At 32.1% G+C, this 16,694-nt stretch overlaps 1 protein-coding gene across 5 annotated transcripts in view; it reads left to right on the top strand.

The window, feature by feature from the left end:
• LOC145295919 (sodium- and chloride-dependent GABA transporter ine-like) overlaps positions 1-16,694 on the top strand; it is a 916,364-nt gene that overhangs the window by 37,431 nt on the left and 862,239 nt on the right. The window contains exon 1 of one of the 5 annotated variants that reach the window (XM_080141747.1): positions 12,320-13,037. The exons of 3 other annotated variants lie outside the window; for them this stretch is intronic. The gene's annotated coding sequence lies outside the window, so the exon portion shown is untranslated. Of the gene's footprint in view, positions 1-12,319; positions 13,038-16,694 lie in introns of those variants that run through there. One more of the 5 variants, XM_080141790.1, reaches the window with a different exon arrangement.

The following is a 16,694-nucleotide window of genomic DNA, read 5'->3' as shown; positions in this document are numbered from 1 at the left end:
GTAAGCGATGGACTTTTATATTGTTTAATTCTTCCTAAAAAGACTGGTTATTTCTAACCAAGAACTTTTATTTTTCTACATCTTTTCATTCAATCACCTCAGTCGCAGGTAGAGACTTTCAATTAAGAAGAAACTTTCTTCTCTTTTCATTCATTTACGTTTAAAATAAAAAAAATTTGTATTTTATTTATCCTTTGTCTCAGTCATCTTTGCTTGATTGTTTCAACTCCATTTTACACTCGATTCTTATCACTATTATTATTTATTATTTTGAATTTGAATCGACACATGCAACATATCTTCTTAATATATTGAAATTATAGGAGGGCATAAGAATTTATAGGAACCATTTGTTCTACTAAACCTTGTCTGAACTCAATAATTTTACGATTACCTTATTACTTTTGGTAGCTGGTATATATTAACTATCTTCAGACTATTATATTTATCAATATTACGTATCTTCTTAATGTTTACATGAGAGGTTTGTGACATTTGGAAATTTACCGGAATCATTCATTTATTTTATTTTTTTTTTTACACAGGCATCACCACATTATCAAGGCCAAGAGGCCACTCAAGGGTTAAAGAGCGTACAGTAGAAATTGGACAATATAGTAATCATTAGAAATGAAAATTCGGTAAATTTGTTAACTTATATGGACATTTTCTATGAGGCTATGAAGTCTATTTTAAACTCTATCAAGGCAGGACAAGTCCTTTCTAGCAGCTCCGGCCCAGATGTAGCAACAGTACTCCATCCTTAGACGTACCTGGCTCTTATATAGATAGAGAATTGCATCAGCAGTGAGATATTTACCGGATCGATAGAAGGATCCCACCATTTTTCCAGCGGCCTTGGCAACAGATTTGATGCATGTGTTCCATTTAAGATCAGAAGCTTGTCAAAGCTTGAGACCTTCGGAAGACAAGAGCCATTCATTTGAGATGCCAGATGTGGATCAGAATGTTGATGATGTAAAGAGAGAAGCTTGGTTTTAGATGCATTAAAAGTAACCAGCCACTCCTTTCCCCATTGCACCACGAGCTCAAGATCAGAGGAGAGAGAATCGGAGAGAACTTGGTCATTTACTGTCTTAGATGTGCTACTATAAATGGTAGTGTCATCAGCATAAATGTCTACAAATGATGAAAGGATGTGATTTGTGGAAGATCATTAATGTAGATCAGGAAAAGAGTTGGGCCCAGGATGGACCCCTGATGGACACCAGCATTAATACTGTGAGCTTCTGATTTTTGCCCCTCAACTACTACTCTTATGAACCTATCAGAAAGAAATGATTTAATAATTGAGAAGACATTTCCAGCTATACCATAGCTAGAGATCTTGTGAAGTAAACCTTTATGCCATACCCTATCAAAGGCGTTTGATATGTCAAGAGCAATTGCCCTAGAAAGGTTGTCTCCGTCGAGAGATTTGCTATCCTATGAGATATAACTGTAAGCACATCTGCTGTAGATCTAGCAGAACGGAAACCATATTGAGTGTCACTAAGAAGGTTATTTTTGCTGAGATGGTTGATTACTTCTGTATTTAACACAGATTCCAGCAACTTACTCATGATGCACAAGAGAGTTATTGGTCTGTACTAAGAGGGAGATGAGCGATCACCTGAATCACATGAAATACAGGGCATACGGATGAGATTTTCCAGGGTGATGGGAAACTATTCTCCTTAAGACAACGTTTAAACAGTTTTGTAAGTATGGGTGCTAGTTCTGGTTGAAGTTTTTTGAGTACTATAATTGGAATACCGCTTTACTGGAATCAAGGTTTTTGATTAGCTTGGCAACATCACGTACAGATATATGTATATCACATAGCGTGTTTTCTGATACAGGAGGAAATATTGGGGGTTGGTGGCCTTGGTCGAATTAACTTGGTAAAATTAGCTGCAAAGTTCTTGGCAAAGAGTTTGGCTTTGTCTGATGCTGACGAGATTACCTCAGGTCCATTGATGATAGTTGGGATAGAGCACACACTTCTGTTCAGGATTCTGTTTGCTATTTGCCAAAACTGGTGGGAACCAAGACGCTTCTCAGCTACTTTGGACATGACGGATTGAGCATACAACTCTCTTGCGTTCTTTATTACTTTCTTACAATGGTTGCTGGCAGTCCTGAAAGCGGCTTTAGTTTCCAAACATCTATTACGTTGGAAGCAGTGGAAAAAGTTATTTCTGTGCGCAATGGCAGCAGCACATTCTGGAGAGAACCATGGCTGGCTGTTAGGTTTTTGCTGGAACTTTTTCGAGGCTATAAAACGGTCTATACCTACAATTAATTATTCCGTCAGGTCTGATACTATAAAGGATACATCCTTTTTAAACATGAAACACAGAAGTAGATCCGATATAAATGTACGGAAGCTATCCCAGTCAGCCTTAGTGTATCGATATACTGTACGATGGAGAGGTACGTCTGGGGACTTATTACATTTCATTTTTATCTTAATTGATACAACAGAGTGGTCGGAAGATCCAAGAGGAGACAGAACAGAAACTGAACATAGTTCAGGGCAAGTTGTGAGAAAAAGGTCTAGTAGACTCGCATACTGGTCGTCATTGTCGGGCACACGTGTGGGTTCGTGAACAATCTGAGTGAGGCCATAAGCAATGGAGAAATCATGACAGAACCTCCCCTCATCATCGGTCTTGAGTGGGTCAACCATTCGACTTTGTAAACATTGAAGTCTCCACATACGTGAATGTTAGCTGAAGGCTAAGCAGATAGGACTTGGTCAATTTTCTCAGATATGCTTTTAAAGATAGTAACTCCGCTGTTGTGGGGGCGATAGAGAGTAAATATAAATGCAGTAGTGTAAGCTAATGCAACCAGGAAGCACATATAGGGTAAGTTAGGATCTTCTCTGGAGATGTCCCTACCACATGGAAAGCCATCTTTAATATAGGCACACATTCCATACCCATAGCGATCTTGGGGATCAGATTTAGAAGTTAAGTTAGAGTATCCTTTAATTTTGAACTCTTCTAGGGAAATAGCCTGTCCAATGCCAGTTTCGCTTACAAATAAAAGTCTAGTTTAGTCTCCTGTAATTGGGTTTGAACCTCTGGAAGGTTAGAATGTAGATCCCTGATATTGGAGGAGACATGGTAGATTATAATCACCAAACAAGGCATGTTGTCACTGGAACGTTCAGAACTACACTTTGGGAACATACCTACAGGGAAATCTTAAGTAGGGAGCTGAGCAGCAGCGAGACGTCTGTTCACATGAGATTTAAATATAGTACAGTCAGGGAAGCAGGAAACGGAGAGAATTGCAAAGTCTAGAAGTCGGAGGGAAGAAACTAATATATATTAATTCTCTTCAGACTATTTCTTTACCAACATCACATATCTTCTTAATATGTCTACATATAGTGGAAGAAAGTATTTAGAAATGTACCAGAACCACTTTTATCTCAGCACTGTCTGGGATAAAAAATGTAAAAATTACATATAAATAACTGATATATATTAACTCTTTCCAACCTTTTTTTTTATGTAAATCTTCTTAATATATTGTCATGAAGGGAGAGAGCTGAAGTATCTAAGAATTTACTGGTACTTGGTATTGTTTGGGAATCATACTCACTATTTCTCTTGATACCTCGATTTTAACTGTACTATGACTGTACTGCAGTGCTATGAAGTTCTAACCCAAACTGCAGTAAGATGTTTGGTAATCAAAAAGTGCTTCATATCTTTGAGAGAGCAGATGTGTACAGCATTGCCCATGAGAAAGAATTTGTCATTTTTATACCAGACAAATTACATGGTGTTCCCTATGAGCCAAAGTAGAAATAATACAGTAACATATATTAGTCCATGCAACTTGCTCACTATCGTGGATAGAGCAGGTATGTTTACATAGTGTTTTGCTCGATAAAAACATAACTTGTTATACTATTTTATATAAGAAAGGCATTACCTGGAGTCATAATATTAATATGACAGTATTACTTTTGTTAATTGTTTTTGTCTAAAAATCAGAAACTACATATTAAGCTTATGATTTCTTCGATTGAAGAATTTTTTTATTGATTTTTAAAATTAATTTTCATTACTTTTTCAATTAATATTTAATTCATTTTTTATTAATCATCTTTCTTTTTTAATTAATTAATTTTCCTTCAAATTTCTCATTAATTTTTTCCTTCAACTTTTTCTTCAATTAAATATTTTTTTCATTTTTAAAATTTATTGTTTCATTCATTTTTGTTCATTCATTTTTGTTCATTCATTTTTGTTCATTCATTTTTGTTCATTCATTTTTTGTTCATTCATTGGTAAATTTTCAGATTAGGTCCACAATTTTCTTTTAAATGACGACTTTAAAGGCCATGCTGAATACGAAAATGGCCTTGAAATTTTGCAGAAATAATTACTTATCGAGATATAAAAAGTTGTATTATGCATTGTATTCTTTGGCGGCCATCTTTGTTACGCGCGTAAAAACCATGCCGCCAAAGAATACAATACATAATACAACTTTTATATCTCAATAACTACTTATTTCTGCAAAATTTCAATGCAATTTCCGTAATTAGCATCGTAGAAAACTTCTAAAAGCCGTCATTTAAAAGAAAATTGTGGAGGTGGAGCTAATCTATATATATATTTTTTCTTTTTTTCTTCGCCATAATGTCGAGTGGAAGAATATTCAATGAATTAAGTCTAGGTGATGTTTGCTGTGGGGGTAAAATTTCGCGTTGCAGTTATTTGGTTTCAAATGTGTTCAGACAAATTACATGGTGTTCCATATGAGCCAAAGTAGAAATAATACAATAACATATATGGTAGTCAGTCCATGCAACTTGCTCACTATCGTGGATAGAGCAGGTATGTTTACATAGTGTTTTGCTCGATAAAAACATAATTTGTTATACATATATAAGATATATATATATATTTATATAAGAAAGGCATTACCTGGAGTCATAATATTAATATGACAGTATTACTTTTGTTAATTGTCTGTGTATGTATGTGTTTCTGTCTAAAAATCAGAAACTACATATTAAGCTTATGATTTTTCAATTATTTTTTTATTGATTTTTAAAATTAATTTTCATTACTTTTTCAATTAATCTTTAATTCATTTTTTATTAATCATCTTTCTTTTTTATTATTAATTTTCCTTCAAATTTCTCATTAATTTTTTCCTTTAATTTTTTCTTCAATTAAATATTTTTTTCATTTTTAAACTTTATTGTTTCATTCATTTTTGTTCATTCATTTTCTTTCATTAATTTTTCATGCGTTATTCTTCATTTATTTTCAGGTTATTTTTTTATTCCTTCTTTTATCAATTTCTCCATTCCGTTGTTTTTATTCATTTTTCATTCAACTGTTTTCTGTAATTTTGCATTTATTTTCATTCATTTTTTTTATTCATATTTTCTACATTTATTTTTTAATTCAATTATTTTCATTCATTTTTTTCATAAATTATTTGAATCTTTTTTCCATTCTGATTTTCTTTCTTTTTTTTTCATTCAGGTTTTCATTCATTTGTCTTCAATCATTTTAATTTTATTATCTACTACAAGGAAAAATAGCCTACTCATTCTTTGAAAAGTGAATGATTTAGGATTTTTTCGAATGAAATTTTCTCGTTTGAATCTACATTGCGTGTTGCTTCTAGAAAAGCAGGAGAAGGGTTCTTTTAGAAACGAAATTCTCCCATACATGCGACATAAAAGTACATTGTAAGTATCAAGCACAAGCACAAGCACGCGCACACACACACACACACACACACACACACACACACACACACACACACACACACACACACACACACACACACACACACACACACACACACACAATGTATTTATATATTTATAAACATATTTCTTTTTGAAACGTTCCAAACGACGCATGTATGTCACAATTAGGGTTGACAAATTGGCCTTTTTTAACACCAAATTTTGCGAACTTGGCCTTTTTTAGAAGTAAATCAGCCTTTTTACAGCCAAAAACGAGCGAATTTGGCCTTTTGCAAGTAGCTTGGCTAAAAATTGTATTTAGCCTTTAAAAACAATTGGCTTCAATTTTGGCTTTTTTTTCTCATTATTTTACAAAAATATTTGATACTAATTATTAAAGGAAACGTTATAATAAAAAAAATTTTAAATTTGGTCTTCAAATATTGTTTAGGCCTTTTTAAATTTTAGCATTTTTATTATTTTACGGTTTGGACTTCAAATGTTTTATTTCCCTTTTCTTCAATTTTTAGCTATTCTTTTTCAATGAATTACATAAAAATATATTTAGTAATAACTATTAAAGAAAACGTTGTAAATTGTTATATGTCAGGGATTACCAGTGTTGTAAGCATTAGCATCATCTCTTAGTTAATTTAATTAACCTGATATAGAAAATACTTACCAAGTATATGTGCAACTAGCCCGACTTTGTTCGGTCGTAAATTACGCTTAAATATGATATCTTAATTTGTCCAGATTTTGTATATATTATTAAAGAGTCGTGATTTCAAAGTAAAAAAAGTATTTGGGTGAGATCAACAAGAATAAAAACCCAAATCGTAGCATTCCAAGTTGGTGACGTTACCACTGTAGCAACGTGACACGCATATGAACTGATTAAAAATTTAAAATAGTAAATAAACTAAGATGAATGTACAAAATATATAATTTTTTTTCAATTTTTACCCATTTTTGACTCCTTAAAAACTATTTTAACCGACTGAAGACCCATAAAAGGTCCATAAAAATCCAATCATTTGAGGTCCCTAACGCCGCTCTGCGACTTTTAGTTTCGGAGGAGATAGAGTTTGAAAATATGAAGACAGCCAGACATATAACCTTTTATATATTAGATGACTAACTAAACTGTGGCCTAGTACAAATATGCACATTTATTAAATACACTGACAAATGCAGAGAACATACAGTTCAAAATTACAAACAATGCAAATGTTCATTAACTCGTGGGAGATAAAAGAAAAACAGGGATGGAGAATGAGCAACGATTGTGATTTCCAAAATAATTTTCTTTTTAAATGAAGTACTTTATACCTATATATGACCCAGTTCTTGTACTTAAGTGCTGTGAATGTCATTACTCAACTAGACTTGGGTGTAGCTATGTTAGGCAAAGCCTAAAATAAAAATACTGAATTTTTTTTTCACTGAAGGCGAAGAAAATCGGCCATGACAGTTCGGGAAATAAACTGAGATAAATAAATAAACGAGTTCTTGTATCAGACTTTAATCATACTGCAACCAGTAGCTCCTCCTACATTACCATTTAATCCGTAAGTTGTTAAATAAATCCCTAAATAAATCCACATATTTTTGTAAACGTACTAGATACACTTGAGGCGGTGTAGATTATTCCAAATATTTTTTTCAAATATTTTCCTCATAATTTAAAAAAAATTGTGAGGCAACTAAAGATTTATTTTTCGCTTGTATTAATTACAAAATGCGATTTGAATATTTTCATAAACACTTGGAAATAGTCAACGATTTATATGCAAAATACGAAATGATGTAGGACCAGATTAGTTAATAATATCCTCTCCCGTGTTAAGAATGAGTTTCTAAATAATATTGCTATTCAGAAAAACATTCTTAACATGGGAAAGGACGCTTTTTTAAAAGAAACTATTCTGTGCTTTCCCTTTATCAAACAATGTTTATATTTTTATCCTAATCATAAAAGTTTGGTTGGATTAGGATTAATTTGAAAAAAAAAATAAAAGAAGATATATGTAATAGTAGTAGTAGTAGTAGTAGTAGTAGTAGTGGTAATGCTAATAAAAAATGGCAAGTTTGAAGATTAATACTTTAAACTAAAAACAATTTCCAGGTGATTACTTGAAAACCTTGGCAGAAAGAAAAGAAACTTATTTTAGAATTTAGAGTGGGAGATAAGTTTCATATATAAATTTAACATCAAATGATCATCATTTCAATTCATTTGTACGTTTTAGGAATGTTCACTAATTTTTTCAATGCTAACTTTTGACTCCTTAACATTTATTATTTTGGCCTCAAATCAAGATACCAAGTTTTACCCATGTCCAAGTGACCTACATCTAAAATTTCAAGTCTTTAAACCCCAAATTGGCAGAGAAATTTGGTAGAATCTGCAACGGTCAACTCTTTCAACTTTGACCAAAATATTTTGGCAGTAATTTTCGCCCCAAAACTGATTAAAATGCTTGCCGCATGTCTGAATACCCGTTATGTATAAATTTCAAATATTTAGACCTAAAATTGGTTGAGTAGTTTGCTAGACACCGCAAAGGTAAAATCTTTAGAACTTTGACCCCTTGGCAGCTCAAATTTTCGACCCAAACTGATTAAAAAGCTTGCTCTATTTCTGAATACCCTTTGTGTAAAATTTCAAATGTTTAGACCAGAAATGGGCTGAGTAATTTGGTAGAGACCGCAGAGGTAAAATATTTTTTAACTTTGACCCCAAATTTGACCCTTTAAAATTTATATTTTTGGGCTCAAATCGAATTTTGGACTTCCGGTTCATTGACTGTCATGGCTCTTGTGGGGCTGCGACGTTGTTTGGCTGTTGAATTTATTATATATAATCTCTCACATTCTGAAAATCATATATTATATGTATATTATACTGTAATTTTATAAGCCTTCTGAAGGCTTATAAAATTACAGTATAAATTTTAGGACCTGATATATTCACTTCGGACTATAGTCTTTATCAACATTATATATTTTCTGATAAGTAGGGTCTGCCAAACGATTGTGAAAAATAGACCGCATGTTTCTGTGACGTCAGATTTGTGTTAACTATACAAACTATGGAAAAGCAGAAGCGACTTTAAAGAAGTTTAACGATTAATAATATTATAAACATTTGTATATTAAATATGAAATACGGTTTTTCTGAATGTTCATTCGGTTCATTTCGGGGTTCCATATTTTGTTCTGTAAAAAGAAACATACAAAATATGAGGGAGGCCTACAAAATGCTTAATATTTGTGCAATAATATTCACAAATTGGTTTTAATCTGGCGATAAAATTACTGACAAGAGTCATGTTTATATTAAAACTTAATATTAAAAAAATGTAAACACAATTAATTAAAAATCTATGCTGTAACAGAACACTTTGAAATAATGGAATTTTAATCGTTTTAATCTTTTAATTAATGTTTACGAAGTTTCGTTTTCTTGGCAATTCAACTGATTATAGTATATATTAATTCGAAAAAATGCTATTAAAAAAAACATTATAATATTAAATTTATATCATTTTTTAATTGCAACTTTAATTTTTTGTTCAATATGTGTATTTAAATTCACATTTTTATTTTACTTATGTGGGGGTCGCCTGGCCTTTTTTTTGGGAACTGACTTCCTCCACAAATAATAAAAATAAAAATAAGAAATCTTATGTGCAACACAAACGGAGGTTTATTTCTGGAATAGAAATAAAAAATAATAACAAGTTAAAACATAGTTCTCAGTATTTCAGAGTTCTTTTTTTTTTAGTTCATATGAAAGGTGGAGAGTCTCTTTTTTGTGTTCTTTGAATGTTCAAATATGTAACATAGACAATATTAATGTTCGTCTGTTAAAAGAGAGTATTAATGCGCGAAGCAGTGGAAATGAAATAATTGATGTTTGCACGCGTGGTAAGTCCATATGAGAAAGCGTTGAATGAGTCGGAAGAGTTTAAAGAGACGAAAGAATGCTCGAAAGGCTAAGAGACTAAAGAGATAGATTTTGTGTTTGTGCATGTTTATATTTGATTTGATCGGCTCCAAACGAGCTCTAGAAAATAAGTTTTAAAATGTGTCTTAGGAGGAATTCCATTGGACGGAAGACATCACATGGGGTGCTTTCAACTACGTACGCACCTTTGGTATATAAAGGTCACGCCGGAATTTGCGTGGGTGTCATTTTTCATTTTTTTAACGCGCCGAAACAATCAATTGCACTGCGCGCCTAAATTGTATTTAACGATTTTTAAATTTGAATATTAAACTGTGCCAACTGGCACACTTATTTGAACCCTTATGTTTCATAATAAATAGAAATGTCGATAGATTTAAATGTATTTTGTTTAAATTTCGAGTGGGGGGGGGGTGCACGCACTAAAAAAAAATTTTCCCTTGTATATTTTACGGAAACTGCATTTTATATGTAATTTCATTCTAAAATGGATAAGTATCGAAAATTTCACGAAAATCTGACCATTAGTTGATTTTTGCTAGATTTGTTAAACACGGGTATGTTTTCACGTTGGAAATTTGTACATTTAAGGGATGGTCACTAATTTTTTCACTGCTAACCTCGTCTGACAAGGTCGTAAAACAATGCATAATCGCTTAAAAACATAACTACCCTCCAAAATACACAGAATTTATCTCTCATAAAAAAAAAATGATTAACAACTCTAAAACGTTGGAATATCCTGAATATATGATTTTACATTAAATTTATGTGTTAAACTAATTCCTTACACTCAATTCTCAAAGAAATATTTTTATATTTAATTTCTTTACAATTACCAATACATGTTTATCAGTATTTCTTTTTTCTTCACAAGACTGTTTTTACTTCACTTTTAAACATTTTTCCGGTATTTCATAAAACTACATTCTTATGAAATTATTGGTGTATGTTTTATTTTTTTCGCCAATTTACAATTTTCAATTTAGTTCAACCGATTTGTACGTTTTAGGGATGTTCACTTAGTCGTAATTAGGGTTAGTGGTCATTGTTATATCTCTTCACACAAAAATATGATTCTCCAATTTTTAAGCAATTTCATGTAAACAGTCTGAAAAAATAGTAAAAATAAAATACAACAACAACAAAAAAATCAGTTTCTCATATAAATATAATATAAAAGGATCCCACTTTTGAACAGACAGTGTTTTAAGGACATGTAACCAATTTTGTCTATTTTGAATCTCGGTCATGTTCCTGATTAAACTTTATTATAAAACATGCCATTGCTAAGTCATAAAAAATATGTCTATTTCTTACTATTAACCTTAAGTTTGAATGGTAATAGAAAAAATTTGCCAGTTGTACTTAGAGTTAATGGTAAACTTACCTACAAATTTTGAATGGCCGAAAATGGACGATTATTTTACATTCACTTAATAAGCACAACTAACCATCCCCTAAATTCTAAAATAATCGTTTGTTTCTTTTTTCAGTGCATTCATGCATAATCTCCTAAAAAAGTAGTATCTCGTACTTATGGAGGGATATCTTTAAATGTAGATATGACTGCTTTTTAAATTAAAGTTTTAAATTGTTTCCCTTTATGTATTACATGCAAGAACTTGAGAAACTCATTCTATATTTTTAATTGGAAAAACTGAAAAAAAAAAATACAATAAAATATTACTTCAGAGACCAGACAATGAGCAAAGTCAGAAAAATAAAAAGTAAAACTTGTTTCAGTATTGTAGATCGTATAATATTAACGATGAACTCTTTGAGATGCTCATCTAGAAGTTTAGCAAATATGTACAAAAAGAAATTTGAACATTTTAAAAGATTTGATAAAGTGAAGTGAAGTGTATCGTAATTTACTATAAAAAAAACGCAATGAACTTGGAGGGTCTATGTTAAATTTGGCTATAATATTCCTAATATCTGTGCTCAGAAACAATTTTCTTTTTATAAACAATTATCAAATAAGATAATAAGCTATGAAGCTAAATAAATGCATTGTGTTTGTTTCATATTTTCATTATAAAGAAAAAAATATAAGAAAATCGTTTTAAGAATCGGAAATTCTGGTAGCCCAAAAAGTTCCGATTTTTCTGATTCCCGATTCCGATTAAGCATCCCAACACTAGTATGAACACTCTGAAAAACATCGGTAAAAATACATCAATTATTTTAGAATCTAAAGATTGAGAGATCAATGTTGCATATTAGTTTAATGTAACGGGATCTCTCACTTCCAGGCCAGATAGCATTTGAATGACATTTAATCATTTTACTTCTTAGGCGTAAAGTATTCTGTTTTTTTTTTTTGGGTGGGGGCACCTAAACTTAAGGTTAATGATAAAATTAAGGGAAGGATTTGAGAGAGTGGATTGTCGACACGAACTAAGGGTTCGTGGTAGAGCTAATGGAATTTTTTACCCCCTCCCCACCAAAAAAAGAAAAAGAAAAAAAACACATGCACACAATTTATCTCAGCTAAACGAAATTGGGTTTTATACTCTTAAATGTTATTTGGATAGATGATTGGTCCAAAATGAGTGATGAATTATTTACGTTAGATTTATATGTAAAACTAATCACATACTCTAAATTCTGAAATAATGATTTTTTCCGACATGTAATTACCTAAAAGAAGAAGAATCTTATTTTTGGGAGAGTGTTTTTAGCTGAGGTTACTCATCTACATATTCATCAACAATTATTTAAATATAATTTGTCAAATATTTTTTAAAATCCTCGGGTACGCTTTAAAAAATGTGTAATATGTATTATTAATGTTCCTTAGTGCATGTATGTATCTAAAAAAAATAATTTTTCCCAAAAGCGTGTATAAAAAGCCTGTGGTTTCAAATTTACTATTATGAAAACAATACAAAATTCAAAAGACATAAATATTTGGAAGCTAACATTTTCAATGAAGCCCAAAGTTAACACCTTCAATATAACTATAAATATGTAGAATTAATTAAAAAAAAAACTTCATTTGGCCTTTTTTAGCATTTTTGTTTCTAAAAATGTGGTTTCAAGTTTCAATTTAGCCGTTTTTGGCCTTTTCTCCTGAAAAATTTGGCTTCAAACATTTATTATAGTCTAGTAACCCTGGTCACAAAGTCAGTTGAAAACTGGGTCACCACTCAGTTGCATGTTTTTCTGATCAAACGAATGAACAATCAGGGTAGCAGGTGGCGGTATCTGTCGGCATCAGTATCTCCGTTCCATCAAATTGTTTCCGTTCTGAAAAAACATTTTGTTCATTTGACGTTAGCAGTTTGTTTCCAAAAAACATTTAAATAACTACTCGAAGAGGTAAGTTTACAATATTTCAGTTCATTCTTTCTGTGTGTTTTTCTTTTCTTTCAATCTCTCGTTTAAAAGAGATGGCAGTTTTACTTTTTGAATTGCTCTTTGTATAAGCGGATTCACTATATAGAATTTTCTCGCTATTCCAAAATTCTGACCGTGGGTCGCCATCAATACATTGCCTCTCCAGAACCAAATGATCATAATTAAAACAAAAAAGAAGTTATATTTTTTTCAAGGAAAATTTCATTATTAGAATTTATTAAAATTTGCTGGAATCATTTATTAAGTGAAAATTAAATATCAAGTAAAAATAGAATTTTTATTTTATTACTAAAATTCATCAACTTATTTGAATAAACTAAACGATTTTTCAAATTTTAATTATTTTTAGCCTGCAATCATTTATATTTGTTTGAAACCGTCAAAGTTCAACATAAAACGTTGTTTATAACCGTGTGGTACAAGAAAAACAGTCTCTAATGACGGTCCAACGCCACAAATTCTTAATAGGGGAAAATGTGTGAGAATCGAACTTTATTTCAGGGAAAATTAATCCCAACATAGGGGCAAAAGAGTGAGAAAATTCGATATTGCAAGCATTTTTAGTTTATCATATAGAGATTAAGGTAGTTTTCATTTCAACAGTGATGCATTTTCCAAACGCTAAACACCTATTAATTTTTCATTTCACATTGTATGTCCCAATAATTTCTGTTTTAATCGGTTATATTTTCCTATTAACTTCCGAACATTTTGCATTTATAAAAACATAGATACAGTTGTCCCAACATTTTAAATCAATGAGAAAAGGTAGTCATAAATTTGTTGAGATTGTCTAGAGTCCCAGATAACGTCACGTTATCTAGGGGGTAGATATTTGGCAGTTGACAATTGGTTGATTTAACCACATGCTAATCTAAAACCACATGCTGATCTAAAACGTGCAACTTAGAAGGCCACTGTCTCTTTTCTCTCTTTTTGATCGGACCGTTGGAACATAATTCCTTTCTCTAGGTTTGATCTGAGATGTAGTCAGTCGTCTCCTCATAACTAGACCAGTTCTGTTAAGGTGGCTTTGATAAAACATCAGTTCTTGCTACGGTCATACCAATTCTGTATTCTATGTGTATCTTGGTTAGATCATCTTGTCAATAATAACATATAAAAAAGATAGTGAATGAGAACATGATAAAAGCAAAAGGAAAGAAAGCTAAGAAGTAAAATCAAAATAAGTAAAATTGAATTATCCTTCGTTTTTACATGTTATTATTAACAAATTTAGAAAGAAATTGCAAATTATTTTTTTTTTCAATACAGGAAATATGTCAGCATTTTTTTAAAATTTTTAGTAAATGCTAACTCTTGATTTTATTCATTACCGTTGCTTTAAAAATGAAAAACAAATGAAAAAATTGCTTAAGAAATGCAGGAAAAAAATTCTTTCATTTTGAAAGGAAAATAAGTGGAAAGTGAATTTAATATTGTCATTTTTTCATTCATCTTCCCTTCAAGTTTTCTTTATTACTTTTTTCCTACATTTCTTAATTCACTGACTTTCATTCATTTTTTCATTCTTTCTTCATTCAATTTTTCCATTTAGTTTTCTTCGTTCAATTTTTTCATTAATTTTTTCAATCATCATTTTTTCATTGATTTTCTTTTTATTCAAGAAATATTTTTCATTTTTCATTCATTTTTTTAATGAAAAATTAATTTAAAAAGTTGAATGAAAAGTTTATTTTTCATTAATTTCTTCTTAATTTGTTTTTAATTCTTATCTTTCTTTTGCTTTCACCATATTCTCATCCAAATTATTCATTCATTATCCTTCGTTTTTACATGTTATTGACAAATTTAGAAAGAAATTGCATATTTATTTTTCAATACAGGAAATATGTCAACATGTTTTCAAATTTAAATTTTAGTAAATGCTTACTCTTGATTTTATTTATTACCATTGATTTATAAGTCATTAGTGAAGTAAAGAATGTTTAATTCCTAACTGTACCTCTTCTGAATCTGTATTGCTTGATGGGCAATACAAATTCAAATTATAGAGCAGCTAAGGTTGCCTAATCCTTAATTGTAGACATTATGAACCAGTATTGCTTAGTAAGTCGAGAATGAAACAAGGCTTGCTTAATCCCAAGTTGCACCTCAGAAGACTGTGGAGATTGATGGGAAAAGATACTGTCTGATATGTCTGGGGTTTGGATTGAATGTGGCTCTCCTTATCATGAAGGCCATCGTCAGCAAGGTAGCTGTGGACTATGCAACATCAGCTTACATCGACGATATCCTTGTTGACAGACGTGCCTGTGTCTCAGATCAGGGAATATTCAGCTCCATTTGGGCTAGAATGTAAAGACCCAGAATGGCTAGGGGACAGCACACGCATGCTGGGATTGACGGTCTCAAGAGAGCACAGTGTCCTGTGGTGGAAGAGAGGAAATGCTGTCTCAAAAGGTTTTAATATCGTCACAGGATGAACCATATTCTTCTTGTGTGGAAGGCTTATTATTAGTATAAGAATGGCTTTGTGTGGGATGCAGGGTAATCAATAGGAGAACTAGTTCAATTATGACAAGATGACAGACTCCCTACTCCAGCATATTATGTGTGTGACTGTGGATTCAGTAAAGTGGAACGATCCAGCTGGTGCATGGACAGCTGGGAACTAAACTTACCAATACATCGGTATGTCAGTGCGTTAACAACTGGAGTGGCATTGGAAAGACACGGGACTGTGTTAAAGGACGCTTGTTGCCTGCAACCTGAGAATGATACAAGGCATATTAATCTGGCCAACCTGAGTGCCATGTTAAAAAGAATTAATTTGGTGCTCCAGTAGCAAACCAAAGTGTTGTGCATAAAGACAGACTCTGTATGTGCATACAACTGGGTGTTGGAGACTATCAGTGGGAAAAGTGCAAGTTCACACTATGACTTCCCGTGAGATGATCACGGAGCTGGTAAAGATATACTGACTCTCAGTGGACGTGATATTGGTTGCATAGCTAACCAGTTGACACGCATGCCACAGTGGTAGTTCAAATTTATGTAGAAGAACAGAGGATCCAAGCTCCTGATCGGTGTAGTGTATGTAGCTCAGCTAGATGTGGCCCGCATATTGGCCATTCACAGAAACAGTGTGACATACTACTTATTTCGCCAGAAAAGTTTGCCCTGCAATGACAACAGCAGCAGTCAAGTTGGCTATATGAATGTGGGTAGAATGCCAATCTATTGATCCAGTGCTAGTCCATGAGGAGAAGGGAGAACTAGATGTAAGCAATGGTTGGAAATGATTGGAGATGGACATTATGCACTACAGTTCTTACCATTTCCTAACTGTCATTGACTGTGGCCGGTTGCAGTTTTCAGTTATTATTGCAGGACTTAGCAAGTGTGATTCGTCAACTTGAAGTGATCGTTTGTGAAATACTCACGGATAATGACAGCCTTCCACAGCAAGGAATTCAGGATATTCACAGATAAATGAGGCATGAATCTGAGTTTTCATTGCGCATACTGGGAATGGTATAGTAGAGTGGTGCCACCATACTGTAAAACGAATCATGGCGAAGATGCGCTGCTCCATACTAGAGACTGTCTACTGGTACAATGTGACTCTAAAAAACAGTGACTCCTATTTGACCA

This window comes from Euprymna scolopes, chromosome 2, assembly GCF_053919585.1.
Source record: "Euprymna scolopes isolate OS-2025 chromosome 2, ASM5391958v1, whole genome shotgun sequence".
Taxonomy (NCBI): domain Eukaryota; kingdom Metazoa; phylum Mollusca; class Cephalopoda; order Sepiida; family Sepiolidae; genus Euprymna; species Euprymna scolopes.
Note: the sequence above shows the minus strand (reverse complement) of the source record. Positions and strands in the feature narration are given on the sequence as shown.